Genomic DNA, 7,509 nt, shown 5'->3' on the forward strand with positions numbered 1-7,509 from the left:
GGAACTTACCAAGGCCTCTTCAAAACCGTTGCCAGGCAGAATAACTGTGACCCAACAGAGCCAGGTCCGGCCACGGAACCCGCCAGCCATCCAGCTCTGCGTTTCATGTGTTGTGGGAAAAAACGCTTCCTTCCTAGCAAGGGTGGCTGCTGTCAGTGCCAAGTGACTCAACAGTGGTGAGATCCGCCAAGCGGACACGCTCAAAAGCCACGTTTCCTACCAGCCAACAGTGACCAACTGAGCTTGGGCAAAACAAGGACACAAGCCGGTAGTGCCTGGTTGTTTCTAAGGATTCTAGCCCCATTCTCAAGAGATCACCCCCCACCCCACCCCCACCCCTGTGGCAGGCCTGTAGGATGCCCTCACACTCTCCCTCAAAATTCAGCCAAGTTGATGGAAACTTGGCCTGTGAGTCCCTCTCTTGCCTGGAACCACATTAGAGAGTCTATTTTCCCTTAAGAGACAATTCCAGCATGTCAAATCTTCATGGCTCACTGTATCAAATCCTATTTCCAAAAGTAAAATGCCCTCTACTTGCCTTCTCCAGAGTTAACAAAAACTGATATATTTAGGCTGCAACACGACTCATGCAATATTTCTTAAAAGATATATAAATGTGACAAAATGAAACTATGATTATAGAAATTAATCTGGGTGCTTGAAATGGAGATCAACTGTGAAATGCAGAGGCAGTTTCTTACAGGATAAAATGAGGCAGGTTTCTAAAATGCAGGATGAAGCATTACTTGGGAGAAGACCTTTGGTTCTCAATACTTGATTTTGGTGTTGTCAGAATAACCAGTAATGACTTGTGTTTAAATAAAGCAAACTATGCGTTTCTTTCAGTTCAGTTCAGCTAACAATTCTTGTACATCTACCCTGTTATAGGTTCTGGGAAAGGCTGTTAATATCTATTGTTGATTCTGCAAATGACAGAGGCAGTAGACACTGCACAGGAAAACACAGCAATTCAGAGAGGCTTATCATTTGCCTGTGGTTGCATGGATACCTTGTGGACTTGCCAAGATTGGTCCAGCTCTCCCAGAGAGGTGTGCCATTCTCTTTCGTAACCACTGTGGCTCCAGGACCTCACCCAGCACCCTAAGAATTCACAGAGTTCAGATACAGAAAGCTTTCTAAGTAAACAAAAATAAATGATTATTATAGGCTTTGTTATTGAAGTCCACATAAAGTCCTGTGAAAGCAGAAATATTAACAGCTATCTACGAATTACAGTGGAAAATACTTCCTCACATTCCATGATTGGTGGTGGTAGTTGTCTTTGTTTCGGCTGCCAGCACAGAATAACACAGAGCAGCTTATCAACAACAGCAACTGATTTCCCACTATGCTGGAAGCACCAGCTGTCTTGGTGTCTGGTGAGGGCCTGTTGTTCACGGACAATTGTCTTCTTCCTCTAACTTCATGGCGAGAAGGGGTGAGGATTCTCCCCAGACTTCTTGTGGGAGGGCTGCACCTTACTCACTTCCTGACACAACCACTTTGGGACTAGAAGTTCTATATGCTAATTTTGAGAGGACATAAACATTCAGCCATCACTTGGACTAATATTGGCTTCTTACTTTGATTTGTGTTTTGGAAAGGGACAGCCACATGCCCTACCCCATGGATTGGCCACAGGGCAGGCATTTGCAGGCAGCCTAACCTCTATGCTGTCCTCGCCTGCACAGGCCATTTGGGGCTTTAACTGCCACATAAACTGACAACATTCACCAGGGGACAGAAACTCCACAGCATTCGGAGACCCTTCCCGGTGAAGCCGTGGAATTATCCCCTGCTCAGAGCCCAAGAGAGCCCATGCTCCATTTACAGAAGCAAAATAAAGGCACAAAGTTTGTTTTGAAATGATGCTGAACTTGTTGCCATGAAACTATTAATAACATTAGTTATTTTTCCAGTACCTTACAGGTACAGCTTCCAAGGCAGTCAACTGTCTGGCCATAAAGCGTGATGGAGCATGTAACAATTACGTAACGGCTGCAGAGACCTAACAGATACGACTTAGTATCTTTTATATCCTACCACCGGAGGATACAATAAAAGCAAGATTTAAATATGTGTCAATAAAGCTGATACGGCACCAGCAGAACAGGTGAGTTTCAAGGTCTTTTAAGCATAGCGCCACTGACAGGCATCAGAAGGGAAGAAGGAGTGTTGGGGGGAAGCAGAGGGAGTAGAAGAGAAAAATGAAAACCCATTTGTTGTACTGCAGGCACCAGGCAAAAGCACACCTGCCACAGCCAGCAATAGCCAGGCGCCCCATGCTGAATTCAGGCCAGGAAGATGGGGGTTCCTGCTGTCTGTGCACAATGTCCCACACCACCACCACCACCCCCCATCCTGGCACGCACACTGACTACTCCTGCACGTCTGGCCCACGTGGTCTTCATTTCCACCTGTAGGTAACCCTCACCCTGTCTCTTCATTTTCCTTCAGAAATGAAGGCTCATTGCTGCTTCACTCCATCTCCATTTGAGACCTATCTTATTATCTTTTTCTTTCATTTTCCCCACAATCATCAGACTCCCTTTACCCAAGTGTACCTCTTTTATCTAAGCAAGCTGACTTTTCTCCTACTTGTTGTGATCAAGGCTGGAAGGCAAGATGTCGTGTCTAATGTATGAGGTGATGTTTTAGCTGGCTTTTACTGACACACTGAAAATCAGCAAAGCACAGAAACTCCCTGTAAGTAAACCCAGGGCAGCCTCAACCTGGTCTAGGCTGGGTGATGCTACACAAGGAATAAAGAGGAAGGAGAGAGAAAGAGAGGAGAGGACACAGGCAGAGAGAACAATATCGGCGCTATGTTTCTCCTGATGCTTTACTTTCTACCAAACCTTTTCTCAACACTCTTTATGATTTTGCCCTTGTTAGAAGGAGCGTGTCCAAGTCACACTCCATTCCACTAAAAATGGAAGTGGTGCAGAAGTAGCCCCTTGTTATCAACCAGCCTGTGACCTGCCACCCACTCACACCCAAGCAAGAGAGCAGAGAAAGTTCTGCAGTGAGGCTGTGAACAGCTTACTCACACACACCAAGCCACACGGGGACTGCCCCTTGAGCAGCTGGAACTCATGTGGTTCCAAAGAGGTTGGTTGCAGCTTGCTCCTTTCTGCTTTGTTCTCCGTGTGAGATTTGTGTTATGTGGGGAGAGCTTTTCCCCTGGGGCCAGATGCCAGTGGGATGGGAGGGGACGGGCAGAATCAAAATTCAGGCTGGCTTTGGAATGAAGGGGAAAATGTGAGGGTGCATTTAGGAGAAAACCACTTCCTGTTTCTTAAGACCCTGTCAAGAGGGAGAGAGAGAGTTTTCTGTACACCATGATTTTACAGTGAGAAAATCATCTCAAATTTCCAAAGTGTTAGCTGGAGTTGATTTGTACACAGGCACAAAGCTACAGAGCCCACGTCGGGGCCATAGCCCTACACTGGAGAGATACGTTAAAGAAAAACTTCTTAAAAACTTTGGGAGTTCCATGTCCCACTGAGCCTCATGGAGCACAGCTCTCGGGCCAACCACGTGAGAGGTGCTGGTGCATATGAAGCCAAGTGAAGGTTGAGGCTAGCCCTTCTCTGCTTCCACTCAGTCACCCAGAAGCTGGGCAGGGTCTTGTCAAGGAGCATCAGTTGCTTTTGTGAGGAACTGCAAAGAGCTACATGGAACAGCAACCCTCACACAGCAGCTGAAATGTACAGGAGCTTACCCAGCATGCACCATGGGGGGTGTGGCCACCCCATGAACTCTCTGGGATCTCAGTGTCTAACTCAGTCTTTCTCCAGGTGTGGCTCCAACCAGAGCTGCACTTGGACTTTTGTTGGCCCTATGAACTTTTGCCTTCATGGATCCTTTAAAAAGTTATCAGTAATATTTTATGGTTACATTGGTATTTTACTATTGTATTAATATTTTTTACTTCAAGGTTTATTTTTTTCACATGATTTCAAAAGGAGGTAAAATATTTTTAATGAACACTGAAAGTACTAAGGATACCAGGCTGTATGCCTTCTGGATAAGTCAACCCTGGCTCCGGCCATCACATCTGCGTTCCAGACATCAGAAGAGAATGCACAGAAGGAACGAAGAGCTCATCTCCCTGCTGAGTCAGAGTTCATTATACCCCAGCCTGGAAGTCTCCAGTTGCTTAGCCAGAGCTTAGTCGAATGATCATGCATGGTGGCAAAGGAGCCTGGGAATTGTAGTCTTTATAGTAAGCATCCAGCATCCAGCGGATTGTTAAATGGGCAAGGAGCAGAAGCTGTCACCTTTGCCAAAGGAAATAGCTGAATAACTCTTAAACGACCAGAAGTGGCACATACCCAGTGAGGAATGACTAATGCATGCCTGATTTTCTAGTGTCGGATTCAAGGTTCCTTCCAAGGCAGCTCATAGATGGAAAACATGCGTATGCATCTCTCCTGCTTGTTTACGCCTACGGGACAGGAGCTTAGTTTCATTTGAGCATGGACTTTTGTGCAGAGTATTTTCCCCACCATCCATGTTCACCTTTTATCCTACAACCCTGCTGCTTACAGTCCTCTCCTCACCTAACATCAAGGTCCCACTCAATGCCCTGCTTCCCTACCATCTGACCTAACTGCTCCTAGCATTCCCCCTCTGCCCATTCCCGCAGGCCAGGGGAACTGCTTCCCCATGGCTCCTTGCCGAACACCTTGTCAATGACCTCCAGTAAAACATTTATCTTAGAAACATAATAAGCATATGAGTCGTTGAGTGAATAAATAAATGCTAGGTTTTAATTATTTATTCATGTGCCTGTCTCCTACCCTCAGCCCAGGAACTCTGAGCACAGTGTTGTTCTCAGATCTCTCTCTCTCTCTCTCTGTCTTCAGCAACTAAGAGTGTTTGGCACGCAATAAGTCTTTAATAAGTGGTTGCTGAATGATAAAACAGAATTCCAGTAGCTGACAAAAAAATAATTCTTCCTGCTGAAACTGTTGACAAGCAAACATGCATTGTTCTCTCTCAGCCTTCACATTCTTGCTACAGAGAGAATTCCAGGTGGAAGCAGCCCCACCACTGAGAGCAGGCCCACCTGTGGTGGCTAACACCCAAATGCATGCTCACGGCCATCCCAGAAACAATTTGGCCAGGTCGTATGGCTTCCAGCAATGCAAAGCTTTTTGGAATTAAGGTGAAATATGAAAATAATGAAGGAGAAGTTTTAAAGCACTCAAAGGGAAAACTATCATTTTCCTTAAAATACATGCTTGGATATTTTTCCTAGACAGTGTTGGAAGAGACCCTACTGTCATGATGCAGAGGCTAGCATCAAGAACATCTCAGTCCAAGCAAACCCCGTCATAGCAACATGGATTTATAGCCAAGGGGAATTAAGTACCTATCCCAGTGACCAGCACAAAAAAAGGTGCTTGACTAAACCAACAAATAAATGGCAATCAAAAATTTTTAAAGAAATGTTTTAATTTTTCAAAAGAACTCACAATAGAACTCAAAATAGAATTCTTTTATCAGGCCACTTGGTAAAAATTTAGGGGATTTGGTTTCTAAAAATCTAATTTACACTTACTTTTCAGTACACCCAGTTCTTGAAGCCAGTTATGATTCTAGGTGGGTGTGTGAGAGCCCTAATTACCTTTTTATGCCCGCATGACAGACTGAAGGGTGATGGTGTTAACCAGTCCCAAACTCCAGGTGGTGTCCAGGGACACAAGAAAGGCAGGCATGCGTTGGGAATGTCCGTCAGCAGCAGCTCACAGGGAACGCGTGCATTGAAACTAAGAGGTAGGACATGACAGAAAGCACAGGGCCCGCAGAGGATTCCACTTCACCCAGAGTGACGTGGTCATCAAGTTGTAAGGAAGACCTCATTAAGCTACAAACACCAGAGAAATGCAAACACATGCCAAAATAATTGTTCCTAGCGATGAGCTAGGGCACGCCAATGCACATTCACAATATGTGGCAGACCTAGCTTTAGGATGAAGGAGTGTTGACTCTGAGCTGCAGGAGCCAGGCTCCTGTTCTTTGCTGGACTCAGAGCCCGTTCCCTCCTTGAACACTACCAACATCCACGAACACCCTCAACTCGCCAGGCAAGACCAGGGCTCAGTGTGCTTGGTTTTCCAAGCTCTTCTTTTAGGGCAACAATGGGAAATTTGTTTGAAATTGTCAATTCAGTGAAACTCTGTAACTTCAACCTAAAAGCTAATAGTCCTGACTCAAAATTCTCTTCTCTCCTGGTAGCTTCCCTTCAATCACTCCTCTGAACCCAAGGACACTTGAGTGTTCTTTTCCCTCAGCGCTTCCCTCTTCCCACTGGTCACCCACCTGCACTGTTGTTGTTGAACCATGGCGCCTGGCAAAGTTTGGTTATGCTTTTCTCCGGCGTCGATTAAACCTCTCAATCTTTGTTTTGACTTCCAGGCAACTCCAAGTCCTCTGGGTTTCTCGGTTCTCTGTTAGACCCTTTGTTAGAGAGAGGATGCTCCAGAACCTCCAGCTGTGTTCTTTTGCACCATGCTGGGGTAGATGAACGTCACAAGGCTATCAGCAAATCCAGCTAAAACTTCTGCCCATCTACCATCTATACTGGAAATCTATGGTTCTGGGGCCCCCCAGCTGCACCCTGAAATGGAAGGTGCACCCCAAAGGAGAAGCCTCCTGCTTCTGCTCCAGGATTCAGCGATGAGGAGCATGGGGTGAAGGCTTTCTGGAACGTGTAGAGCACTGCTCCTCCAGCTCCTTCCTTCAACACTCCCAAGCCAGCCTCATTTTCAAGTCGCACTTCCGTGTGGGGAGGAAAAACGACAATGCCATCCAATCTTCCTCCTTCCTCTTAAGCATTTAGTATAAATTCTGTGCACAGTGTTTCAAGCTTAGTCCTTCATATTCAATCTTGACATCCTTAACTTCCCCCAAAACTCCTATTATTTTCTCAATAAAATCTGTTTATTGTAAATCAGAATGAGTTTGGTTTTCAGACTATTGCTCCTGTCAGTTGTTCAAGAAATCCTCCAGGCAGAAATTAAATTTCCCTCTTTGTTCCTCTCCCTGAGACCGCTGCATGTCATTGCACCTAGAAATGATGGGAAAGAGGAGAAGTAAAAAGTTTGGAAAAACTAATAATTTAATATCAAGTCAATATCATTAATTATGGGCACTTAGGAGCCAACTTGTTATCACCCAGTTCATATGCTCTTATTCAGATTTTTGTTGTATGTGTTCTTTTTTTCTTAGGAAAACTCCTATAGGGGAGGTGATCAATGGTTTGTCTTATTAACCCTCGCGGACACTGTTGGTTAATTCATACACTTGCTACCTCATAAAAGACCTTGCCTCACACCAGCCAGGACCCAGCAGTGATAGACTTTAAGCTTCTTAAAGGCACAGATCGTGCCTCTGGCTTTCTCTCGTGTGTTGCAGCACTGTCACAGAGCCTAGTGCCATACGTACTCTTCTGCCTACAGCTAATGAAACATAACTTTGTTGCTCATTTCCTCTTCAGCA

The 7,509-nt window shown here is 45.4% G+C and overlaps 1 long non-coding RNA gene across 1 annotated transcript; it reads left to right on the plus strand.

Annotated features, from left to right (window-relative positions):
* Positions 1 to 1,919: 1,919 nt before the first annotated feature.
* LOC127492931 (uncharacterized) lies at positions 1,920 to 6,967 on the plus strand. Its single transcript, XR_007922764.2, has 2 exons — positions 1,920 to 2,113; positions 6,427 to 6,967. It is a non-coding gene; the product is annotated as an uncharacterized lncRNA (long non-coding RNA).
* Positions 6,968 to 7,509: the final 542 nt, after the last annotated feature.

This window comes from Oryctolagus cuniculus, chromosome 5 (assembly GCF_964237555.1).
Source record: "Oryctolagus cuniculus chromosome 5, mOryCun1.1, whole genome shotgun sequence".
Classification (NCBI taxonomy): Eukaryota; Metazoa; Chordata; class Mammalia; order Lagomorpha; family Leporidae; genus Oryctolagus; species Oryctolagus cuniculus.